Source organism: Corvus brachyrhynchos, unplaced genomic scaffold (genome assembly GCF_000691975.1).
Source record: "Corvus brachyrhynchos isolate BGI_N302 unplaced genomic scaffold, ASM69197v1 scaffold544, whole genome shotgun sequence".
Taxonomy (NCBI): domain Eukaryota; kingdom Metazoa; phylum Chordata; class Aves; order Passeriformes; family Corvidae; genus Corvus; species Corvus brachyrhynchos.
Window position 1 is genome coordinate 3,026,859 of NW_008238325.1, and position 12,299 is coordinate 3,039,157.

General features: G+C 45.2%; 1 long non-coding RNA gene across 1 annotated transcript; it reads left to right on the forward strand.

The window, feature by feature from the left end:
* Nucleotides 1–8,805, forward strand: LOC108446779. Its single transcript, XR_001862078.1, has 2 exons — nt 1–72; nt 660–8,805. It is a non-coding gene; the product is annotated as an uncharacterized LOC108446779 (long non-coding RNA).
* The last annotated feature ends 3,494 nt before the right edge of the window (nt 8,806–12,299 follow it).

The window sequence follows — 12,299 nt, forward strand, 5'->3', positions numbered from 1 at the left end:
TCCCGCTTTCCCCCGTGTTGCAGAGTCGGGACCGACTGATGGCTCGGGCGGGAGATGTGGCCGCTGGCAGAGGTTGGTGCTGTTGGCACTTGGTGGCCTGTGACCAGCAGCGTGGCCTGGCAAGGCTGAGTCACGGGGACTGGCTATGTGCCACTGTTTGTAGAAGTCGTCCCTTGGACTTTCTATTAGACATTCCTTTCAAGAAAGTATCATTAGTTGTTTTGGCACCCTCCAGTCTTTGCTGTTGCATCTTACTCAGTTCTTTACAATTCTCTGTATTTATCCACGTAATGGTGTCATGTAGATCCTTTCTACCACACCTTGTTTCCAAGCCTAATTTAAACACAGCACTTGGGGTAGGAGAAGTCGTCCCTTGGACTTTCTATTAGACATTCCTTTCAAGAAAGTATCATTAGTTGTTTTGGCACCCTCCAGTCTTTGCTGTTGCATCTTACTCAGTTCTTTACAATTCTCTGTATTTATCCACGTAATGGTGTCATGTAGATCCTTTCTACCACACCTTGTTTCCAAGCCTAATTTAAACACAGCACTTGGGGTAGGCAAAGTCTAAAGGATTTGAAATAAGTTTTGTAAGTAACATTCTCTTATTCCTGAACAATTTTCACAGAGGCTAAATTCTACGGAAATTATTTTTGCAGCATTCACAGCGGGGATTCATCCCCATGGTCACCAATCCTCTGGTGAGTACTGTACTCCTGGTGATCCTCTGGAGCTCAAACTGAACCCCTCTGCTGCTGATGTGTAAGTCTTTGCAAATAAAACCTCTCCTGAGGAACACAAACGCTGTGTTCCAGCAGCCCTGCTGTGGAGTGGGCAGTGGTTGGAACAACCTTGTTAAGGATGTCTCATGTGTGAAACCGTACGCCCTGTATGTGGTTTGTAGGTGCACCCGTGTCCTGTACCTGGTAGCTGAGTGTCCCCAGGGGGATGCTGGTCTGCCAGGCCCCGCCTGATTTCTCCCAGGTCCACAATCTTCTCACTCACCTACAAAACCTGTGGGCTGCAGGCTGCTCCTGAGCTGATGCAGGTGCTGGGCAGGTCAGCCTGGGGCTGGAGCAGGTATTCTGTCTCCTGTCACAGCCCCACAGCTGGGCTTTGGTCCTCTCGCTGTTCTAGGCTCTGCCTGCTACCCACATAACCCTTACCTTGTGATGGACACGTGGGCCCTGGTTTTCCCAGAGCAGTACTGCATTTCCTGGAAACACTGAAAAAGACCTCTCTGAGCACTTACAGCCTCTGTGAGTTCTCTCTCCATGGCTGCTTAGCCCATCCATAGATGTTTGCTTTGGAAACTAAATAACTGGGCTCCCTTGGAAGTTTTTATGCCATTTCTCCACTTGTTCTTGTTCTTTTCACTCTCCATCTGATTCCCCCCTCCTAGAAGTTCTCTGGGAGCAGAGCTACCACAATACCCACCCTGATGTGAGCCAGCCAAAATCAGTCACCTGCCAGCAAGAGCTGGCAAAGTTCTCTTCAAAACCAGCTGTAAGAATTGCTGAAAGGCCACAGTGTCACTGCAGAAGCATTTTATTTTCTTGTTCTGTGCTCAGGTTTTGGGTATGATGTGGGCTTGCTCACCTTCATCGCCTCTGTAGCAAACCCACATCTGAATTATTTGCCTTACACTTTTTCCCAACATGCCAGTAGCCAGTGTTATAAAGACCAGACTGTAATGTTGGTTTAAATCCTATCTGTTTAATCCCAACTCACTGCTGGATTGTGGTGTGTGTTGGTTTTTTCAGTGACAGAATAAAATTACTCTCCATTTGTTAATTCTACACTAGGCTATTAATTGCTGCTATTTCTGAAGAAGGAAATGTATCACATTCCAAGTAACAAATGATCTTTATGCTGTTGAGTTTAAATATGGAATATGATTTCTCATGTCCCAGTGCCCTACTACATGTATTAATTTAATCTCTCATTACCAGCCAGCTCTAGGTAGTTAGTCTGTAGTGCAAGGAGTCTGTGGGAGGTAACTGAAAGAATCAAGTCTGGTTTTCTTAGAAATGAATTTGGGTGCATGGCTACAGACCACTGAGGGATCTGTGGGTTGGAAAGTTTGAAAATCCCTGGCCGAGGGTTTAGACACGGAAGTTAAATAAATCATGGGAGGATGCAGCACTTAATATTTGAATTACAAAGTATGCATTACATTGGGTGGTTGTGCTTCATGAATGGTAGTGGTTTAGACTCTCAGGAAATTAATGTTTTCCTGAAACAAGCTCTGGTTGGGCAACATGAAGGCATGACAATGCAGCAGGGTCTAGGCAAAATATAATCATCAGAGTTGGCTGTATTAATTTGATTTTTAAAATGATCAAGCATATTTTAAAAACAATTTCCAGATGATTTGATGCTATCTTTAAAATGCCAAAATAAAAATCAGCTGAAAAGCATAAATTTGGTTACTAAACAGTTCACCATGCAGTATTTACATGTATAACCAGCTTTTGCTGTGCTGAGTAACCCTGCTTGTTCAGTAAAACTGCTCATACAGGCTGAGGTTATTTCTGACTTACTTAGAGAGAGCGAGTCATGAGCTGCTGCTGCTGGAGATACTTTGTGCAAGTAAAGCAGTGGCTTTGGGTGGGTTTTTCAATGTATTGTACTTCTTATAGGCAAAGACTAAATAAGGGCAGTTTAGATCAGTAACAGATGCAATATCTAAAGTTTCAGTACCCTGAAAGTTTGTCATTGTCTGATGACAACAAGATCTAATGGTATAAAAGGATGTAAAAACTTCCTGGTGTTACTGAAGGGACCTTCTGACCAGCTCTTCTGGTGGTTCTTTAAAGATGCACAGCCACACCTGAGCTGTGGAGTCTGTGTCAGCAAAGGGATGTGTCACCTCCTGAGACCTGACTGAGTCCCACTGAGCTTATTTAGAAAGAGATTTTACAGAAAAACTGTGCTGTACCTGAGGAACAGAAAATGCTGTCAGGAGTGGGCTGAGTTTCGAGGTACGTCCTGCACAGAGTTTGCTGCTGGATCTTGGAAGGCCCGAGCTCTGTAAATGAAACTGAGCTACAATCTGGGAAATGTGAGGCTCTGAGTAAAAAAGACACTTTGAAAACATGCTCAGAATTAGGTGAGAGAATGTGCCTGTCTGAAATCTGAAGCTGCAGCTCTTGGGCAGAACGAGCTGCTTGCCTTCAGTCAGAGATTCTCTGCCTCTCTTAGTGACTACACATTGAAATAAGGTTTATTGATATGTCAGAAGTTCTTGTGACTGTGAAAGAGACTTCTGAGATCATAGTGCTCTGCCAGGTACTAGCTAGGCAGGGTGATAATTGAATTTTAAGGGTACAAATCATACTAAATGTTGTATTTTGATTTCTCAGCACTGCTGCTGAGAAAATCCCAAGGGATGTCATGGGCTAAGGATACTGCACATCATTTCATTCCTAAGATGGCAATGTTCCCTGGGTATAACAGACATACCTTACCACTCACTTAAGATTAAATTACTTAGCTGGCTCACAATCCAATATAAAACTGTTAAACTGAGAAGATTCAAAATCATTTGGGGAAGAGTTGCTCTTCTGTCTCTCCCATGCTGCCATTGTGTGATAGTAATAGTAAATCTAAAGGTAAAGGGAGAATAATTACCAAGGGAAGCTGACAAAATGAAATAATCACAGAGGTCAAAGAACATAATTGCACCAAATGTTTTCTGGCATTGAACAAATCTGGAGAAATTTTTCAATGTTTACTCATTTTGAATTTATGAAATTGAGCAAGATTTTGGGGCCTGAATTAGTTTTTAGTGCAGTGGTGTACAAAGCAGTCTTTATTTTGGATTTGGCAGCAGGATGATTTAGGTTGCTTTGGAGGGGTTGAGGAAGGAGAAGATGACAAAAATAACCTGGCATCCAACAGCATTTAAATAGAATATTGAACTTATCAGCACCTTGAGTAATTCTCAATAATTCCATATGTGAATACATATCCGCAGCAAGACTGCCTAATGTGTGTTTATCTTAATCCAGTGGCATTAACAGTTCTCATTCCAGAATCAGGATGTGCTCATAGGGAGTAAAACGAGACAGCCAGGGTAATTCCATGGACAGGTTTTGCTCCAAGTGAAGCTGTTCTGTGTCTCAGCCCCAGAAGGCAGAGAGAAGCTGCTGTCACAGGCTGCAGGTGACTCAGGCCAGAGCTGTGCCCGGGCTGTGGCACTGGGGTGAGCTGGTTCCTGCCCTGACTCAGCCCTCAGAGCATCTCCCTCCTGCCAGCGCCTTCCTGAGCAGGAGCTGGGTTGTGCAGAGTCACCCCCCTCCTGCCCAGCTCCTGTGTGTGTCTCAGGGAAGTGGAGCCCCATGGGGACTTTCTCTGCCAAAGGATCCTCAAATGCAAAATACCAGACTTTCATTTTTTCAAGAAATAATCACAGCTGCTGGTGGGTGTAAATAAAGTATAAAAAAAAAAAAAAAGAAAAGAAAAAAAGTGACACACACAGAGAAAAAAATGTTCATTATTTCCATCAAAAGTCCTGCCAGAGATCTTATCACTATTGCTAAAGTAGCCTGTGCTGCCAGAACTTATCAGATATCATCTCCCTTGAATTGGTGTCATAATGCCACTTCATGTTTCTTTATAAAGAACATGTTCCATGGCATGCTTATATCCCACTCCTAGATGTGATGATTATTGTCAAAATATGCATAATTGTCAAAGTTCAGGTCTATTTCTGTGTTCATTATTTGTTGTCAACTCCCTTCTATTTACCCCAGGAGCAGTGTACCTGAAAGGTTATGGGGTTTGGGTAAGCACGCAGAACAGGGAGAGCACTTATCTGCTCCTGTGTGCAGCACTCAGGTTGTGTGTAGGTGTGGTGAAACAACTTTTGGAACCATAAATGTAATCTTGATAGCACTTGCATGGAAACAGTGCTATTGTATGGTAATGAAACTGGTGTAATCAGCCTGGAGTGAAACTGGTGACTAATTCAAAAAGCAAACTTCCTGTCTGCAGCAAAAGCCCTTCTGTAAAAAAATGCCTTTTCTTCACTGCCCCGTGGCACTGTGTCACATTGCAGCGTTAACTCTGCTGCTGGGAGTGCTCAGATACTACAGATAATTATCGTTTGGAGTTCTCACTCTTGAATTTGTTTAATCCCTCAGTCTCCTGACCAGGAGCAAAGAGTTTTACTGCCAGAGTCTTCTATCAGGGCAGGGAGGAAGGAGTGCTTGAAGCTGGGATCTCTGGGGGTGAGGTGGGAGAGTTCCAGAGGTCCCAAAGAAGCAGCAAGTGGGTCACCAGGTGATGGACTGACTTTGCCTCCGTGTGAGGAGCCACTGTAACAATCTGCCTTTGGTCTGGGTTTGGTGGTGCAGAACTGTGCTGGGGGTATTGGTAGGTAGTGAGGTCTGGGGAATTTTCCCCACTCTTCAGTCAGCTGAGAAGGATACCACAGACCAGATTTTGGGAAGGATGGCATTGTTTCAGCTCTGAGACATGGGCTGTGCTGTATATAGTGCACAGAATAGCTGCTGCAGTATCCAGCAGAATTCTGCTGCCCTGGGTCCTTGAAAGCTTTCAGGTGTAAATATTGATTGTTCTTTAAATGTCTGTAGACTTGTATTTGAGCACATTAAAGTAATTTGGGGGTAAACATATCAACAAAGGAGATAAGGATTTTTTGAGACTCGTGTCAGGCTCAGTCTGATGTCAGTTGTTTGCAGCCTCAGTAGGCTCCAAGTCTCTTGCAATCCTTTAACACAAAGCTGTGTTTTCTGATTGTTTGACAAGGGCTGCTGCTGTTTCTGGCTGGTCAAGTCTGAAGGGATCATTGTGACTGACCACTGATTGTGTCACCAGCCTGAGGACTGTTTCATCTTCCAGGCCTTCATCTGCTGGGCCAGATTAAGGTGAACGTGGGAGCAAAGGGAGTCTTGCAACACGTGGCCCTGCAGATAACCCCACCCAGCCCGGCAGGGGCCAGCGGGCGCAAACAGCGCTATTGACAGACGAGCTCTGAGAATGAGCAGATAAGGCTCAGTGATGTTGATACCGCTTGATCTGTGAGCCGTGTTCGATATTGTCAGCGGGGCAGTCAGGAATGCTGATGTGACCACAAGCCCTTGGAGGATTTGTGTGAAGGCTGGTTATTGTCACAGCCTGTCAGGACACAGCCGGCTCCCCAAGGGCGGTGGCCCTCGGGCTCCTTCCCCCGCTGGGAACCCCTTGCTCGCCTTCCTGGCGGCCTTTCCGCGTGCCACAGTCCGCAGCTGCAGCAATGGATATGAAATATTAACACTCACTGAATGGAGATGCATTTCCATTTCTGTGTGCTTTATTTTGTCGTAAATAGTTCTGCTAAGAGGACACCACTGTGCCCCGGTGTAGTGAGCTCCACTGGTGGCACCGTGCTGCTCCCGGTAAAACACAGCCCAAAACAGTCCTGTCGTGTGAGAAATGTTGTCTTGTCACGTACCAGAAAAAACGGTAAAAATGACTTCAAACATGAATTGATTCTGTTTGTGGTCCATCACAAGGCTGAGGGATATGCAGCAGACTTCAGAGACAGGTCCCTCAGGTTGAGTGGACTGAGGCTGACCTGGCAATCATGGCTGGATGGAAGCAGATTAATGTGGAATCTGATCTGTGGAGCTGATCCACAGTGACTGGGCAGGAAAACAAAAGTTACTTTATTTACAATAAGCACATTTCCCAGGACAGAGTTGAATTCAACTTGTTTGTCCCACTTGGAAACAGCCAACAAGATCCCTGATCCTAGGACCTGTTCCAACTAATCCTGTTAATGCTGCTGTTCATTTTATTCTTGACTGCTCAAGCAGAGGTGAACTTTGAGGCTCTCTCAGTATCACTGAGACAGATGTGGCATTTTAACGCTGTCAGCAAAACAAAATGTCAGGATGGTCAGAGTTTCAGTTTTCCTCCTTGAAGGATTTTTGCCTGGTTTTCCCCCAGCAGCAAAGCCTGCAGGCTGCTTCCCCTGCCAGCAGATCCTTTCTGGGTGCTGGTGAACTAAAGTTAAAACTCGATGCACCGTCACAGATGGCATCCAGGCACAAATGTCTGTCAGAAACCAGTTTATCAAAATCACTCAAAATTCTAATTCTGTTCTCCAGAGTGCTGACAGCAAACTTGATAGCATCAGCAAATTTTGGGTTTGCTCTCTGGTTTTCAAGGCATTAATACAAATACAAGTCATAGACAAAGCTCTGGTATGTCTTCCAGTCTCATGGCAAACTATTGACACATCAGAAGTTTTTTAACAGGTTATTTATCTTCTAGATGCTTTCCCAGACTGTTTAATGAAGTGCTGTAGTGTTCAGCCAGGTTTGTGGGCTCTGAGGTGACTGACTAATGCAAATAGATGGCTAAGAGTAGGGTTTGATTTCAGTGTTAACAAGTGCCTTGGAACCTGTCTTTGTTCAATAAACAACATATTTCATAGTTTACATCAGATTGAATCCTTCTGCACATATAAACAAATACATTAATGGAATAAGAAAGTAAACTCTGTGACGCTCCTGGCTGCAGTGACTAATCAATTAAAAAGTCTTTAATCAATTAAAAAGTCTTTTTATTGTTGACTATTTAAATTAAAGCACCCAGCCCTGTAGTGCATGGCACCTAAACCAAGAGCAGTTTGGGGTCTGCACAGCCCAGAGGAGTGTTTGGAAGAGCTTTGGGATCTCGTGATTCCTGGGATCTGGAAGGAATGTGTCAGTTCTCTGTGTCGTGACCTCAGTCTGCACTATCATTGCTTAAATAATGATTTTAAAGCTCCTTTTAGTCTTCCTGATGACAGTCTCTGCTATGAAAAGACTCAGGGGCTGAGCAGGCAGGGTCTCTGTCCTTTGGGGAGGGGGCTGTCTGCTGTTCCTGACAAGCTTCCAGCTGGCTGGGGAAGGCTTGGCACACAGGGACACGGGAGCGTGTGGGATCTGCTCTGTCTGCCGGGTTCACACCTGTGTCAGTACCTGGCAGCTATAAATACCCCCAGAGCGTGAGTCATGCCTCATGTGGCACTGAAAGCCTTTCCTGCCTCTCCAGGGAGTGGAGGCAACGGGAGAGCACGTCAGAGCTGGGACATTTTACAAGGTGTGGTGCTGACTCAGGACAGCTGCAGCCAAATCTCACCATTTTCCTGACCAATAAACAGAATGAACCCATAGCAATGCAACAAAACCCCACGACTTAAACTGCGCTGAGTGTCCTTCTGCCCTCCCAGGAGAACACCGAGCTCCAAAGCCTGCATCCACCTCGGGAGGATCCAACTGGGAGCTGTCGGGGTTGGGCACCACCACGGGCAGACAGCTGCTTGAGAGGATGTCCCAGCACTCTGATGAACGTGCCCTGTGGCTTTGGATAGCCCTGGCTGGGAAAAAGGAGTAAAAGTCACCTGGAACATTAAAGACTCCAATAAATGGTAGTGTTGCCTCTGTATTGTAGCTGTACCAGGAGTCTGCAAACAGACAGCCTGTGTTCTTACTACAGTTACTTCACTTTTAAAATATCACGCTGATAGCAAAAGTACAATTTCAAAGTAAAGTTTGGTGTAGATGAAGACCAAGCCACCGTTCCTACTCCTACTTACCGTATGGAGAAGCCACTGACTGTTACAGCTCTGCCAATAACTGAGCTCATAGCACAATGAAACTCTGTAAATAGTATTTAAGCGTTGACAGTATTTAAATACTTAACTCACCGAGCCTGGTGTGAGTACACTTTCTCAGCATTAGGAAATCTATTGCTTAATTAATGTTTTATGGCAGTTTGCATATATAAAGCACTGTATATGAATGCTGAGTATGATTCAGTTGTCAGTATCTGAACATGAATTACATTTCACACAGGGTTTGGGAGAAGAAATTCCATAACATTAGGCAAAATGGCTTATGCATTCCCAGTAATTTTACATAAAATCTATTCATAGTGCCCATTGACTGGAAACAATATATGGGATTCTTTTAGTTGAACTACTTAATTCAGCAGATAACCACTGCTGCTTCATAGTTCATGGATGAGAATGTAAGGGAGCAGCTGAGGCATCCAGTTGAATTCGATTAATGACAAAGGAACGTTTCAGAGGACAGAGGGGACACTGTCCACTGTGCCCACAGCACAAACAGGGAGTGGAAGTGACCACTTTGAGCTGAGCAGTAAAACCCGAGACCTGATCTTGTCCCAGGAGCTGATCCTGATACCTTTTCCTGGTCTTAAAATCAAGAGTGAAACACGGTTAGAAGGGAAAAAGGGATTTTACCTCGGTATTTATTGTAAGCATCCTTAGGTGCACACGTCCAGGTCATATGCACCGAAATGCACCCCACCAAATGCCCCCCCCAAAAGATCTGGTATAACATTATAGGTGTTACTAATTAGCATATCTATCAAAGATTCCCTAATGAGAGGCTCAAGTGAGCCCCCCTCCCCAAGGAGCCTTCCCCTGGATGGCTCTATCTTGGTTTACAGAATGTGTTCTGGAGAGGACCTTGGGCTCTGGGGCACACTGATCCCCAGCTACGAAGCTTCTAAAATGTTGAGTCTCTCAGCTTGACAAACAAGTCCAAGAATGTAGGCAAAAAGCACTGAGAATACAGAAGTTGTAAAAAAGGTAAAACAGGGGTATAAAAGAAAAGGCAAAAAATCTTCATGGCATCAATCCTACCCCGAGAACTGATCCTGCCCCAGAGCTGATCCTGTCCCAGAGCTAAACCTGCCTCACAGCTGATCCTGCCCTGGGAGCTGATCCTGCCCCGAGCCAGCCCAGAGGCACAAGGAGCTGTGGGATACAGCCAGGCCTGAGTGCTCCTGCCAGATCCAAACTGTCACAGTAATTTTTTTCTGACATTCCATCAGTGAGACAGTGCTTACCACTTCTGCATTTGTTTTTCATTTCTACTTTTGATGATACCAGAGTTCTTAGGGCCTAATACTGGAGGGCCGTTGTGGAGTGTAGTCTTAGCACAGCAATTACCAATGAAAAAGGGGAAACTGGAATGAAATAATTGCCTGATACTGTCTAAAACTGACTCATGCAGAAATTTCTAACCACAGAAAATTTCTTTCTGCTGTTATTTTATGCAGCATTGTTAATACTCAGGTAGCAAACCACTTCTATAAGTTGCCTTTTTCTCCCTGTGCTGTCTTGCAACTTGGCAACAATGCTCTGGGTGTTTGTCACCAGAAGGTGACAGTTTGGGCTCATGGAGGAAATTACTGCAATACACATAGTAACAGAGCAAGCTCTCCCTGTCCATTGTTTTGGACAAAATCCATGAAATCTCACTCAGAAAGATGTAAAATCAGACCAGGGCTCCTGGTACTGGTTATTTCTTATTTCCTCTTTTCCTTTCCTGTTTCATGCTTTCTTGGGGCAGATCCCCTGGAGTTCTCTCAGAGCTCGAAGGGAGTTGGTCAGACATCCTTGTATGAGTGAAACCCCCTCTCAGCACCAGGATGCCCAGAGAGGATCCAAGGTGGGACCTGGTCCCATGGAGGACCAACAGCCTCAGCTGTTTATGCTGTTCTTGCATCTTCAAATTGAGCAAGAGAGGTCTGAGGCTTCTCCCTGCTATCAGCACCTCTGCTGAGATAACCAGGGTATCCCAACACTGTTCCTTTCCTGGGTGCTTGTGTTAAATCCCAAATACCCTAAATGCTGCAGGTGCAGCTGGGTGGCTCAGGGGCTGCGCATGGGATCAGATCACGGGGCCAGGCCTTGCTCAGGACCTGTGTCCTGTGAGCTGATCCGTGTGGTGTTGGCGGTTCAGTGGGGCAGCCCAGCCCAGAGCACTGGGATTTACTCACTGGGTGTGCTCCCGTCCCGCTGCCCTTCCCAGCCCAGGTTCTTGCTGCTGGCTCTCCTCATTAAACAAACAGAGCCTGTCAAGTGGCCGTGCAGGGACAGAGAGCTTCCCTGCTCCTGCCCTGCCTCTGGCCCCTGGCAGCCCACGGGGACTCCTGCTCCAGCAGCATTTGGGGTATTTGGTGTTTAACAAAACCACTCCGCCAGATTTTACCCATCCACAGCCCGGATCTGAGACCTCTGAGGGACAGCACTCACCCAGCCACAGCCTTGGATGGGGGCAAAGCTCCTGGCCCACAGTCTGCCTTCTCCTCCTGGCCCAGCACAGCATGGTTTGGACTGTAAGAGGCTGTGGAAGGAGCTGAACACTGGAGAATTAAACTGTGTTTCTCTTCAGTTAGTTATTTCTTGTACCTGCCTGCAAGTGATCTTTGGGGTGCAAAGGAAGGAGACAGTGAGGAATGAAGCATCACTATTTCTACTGGCACAGGAACAACTAAGGAAGACATATAAATCTACATATATATCTATATTTATATAAAAATATAAACCGTGGTAATACATATTTATATACACAAATTTTGAATATATATTTAAATATATAAATATAGATGATGTGTGTTTATATGTAATACATGCTATATATACTTCTCTCTTTAATAGAATACAACTGTCCCACATTAAAACTACATCTAAAATTCTGTATTCTCTGTTTTTTGCTATTCTGCCCTGGGAATTATGGGCATCATCCCTCCCCACCTTATTTCCTAGGGATTCTGTGACTTGAGCCCACCACCCACAGTTCAGCCCACAGCCAGGCTGGCTGCCTCCTCCCACAAATCCTCTTTTTCTTTCTTTCTTAGGTTTTCTGTTCCTGATAAAATTGTTATTCCAGTTTCCAGCTCTTCCTAAATGACTTGCAGAAGGCAGTGACAGGTTGCAATTTTAAATCCACTTAGCTGGGTTTTTTTTGTGAATAATCTTGTTTGACAGGCTTTCCTGCCCTCCCTCCCTGTCATTAGGCACGGCTGCAGCTCCGGCTGCACCAGGAGCAGGGGAATTGGTTTGGTTGGGGACACAAATGAGAGAGGGGGAGATTTTCAGCTACTGCAGCCGAAACAGAAACAACAGAAGTGCTGTCTGGAATCAAGCTGAAAAGCAGTTTGATTGGTTAGATACCATGAATATCTATTAATTAATGCTTGAACTGACATTTCAGTATTGTATGTGAGTAACTTGCTCTGTGAAAAGTTGTAATTTTATTCATATAGTTTTTAACAATGATCTGTTAGATATTATGAATCTCTTTTTTTGTTAGTGCTTATTAACATAAGCACTAACATCCCTATAGCAGGGATGGGGCAGCCACAGCTTCTCTGGGCAACCCGTGCCAGGGCCTCACCTCCTCCCAGGGAAGAATTTCTCCCCTACACATCTTTGCTAGCGCGGGGAGGGCAGCCCTGAGCCGTGGGACTCACCCAGCAGCAGCAGC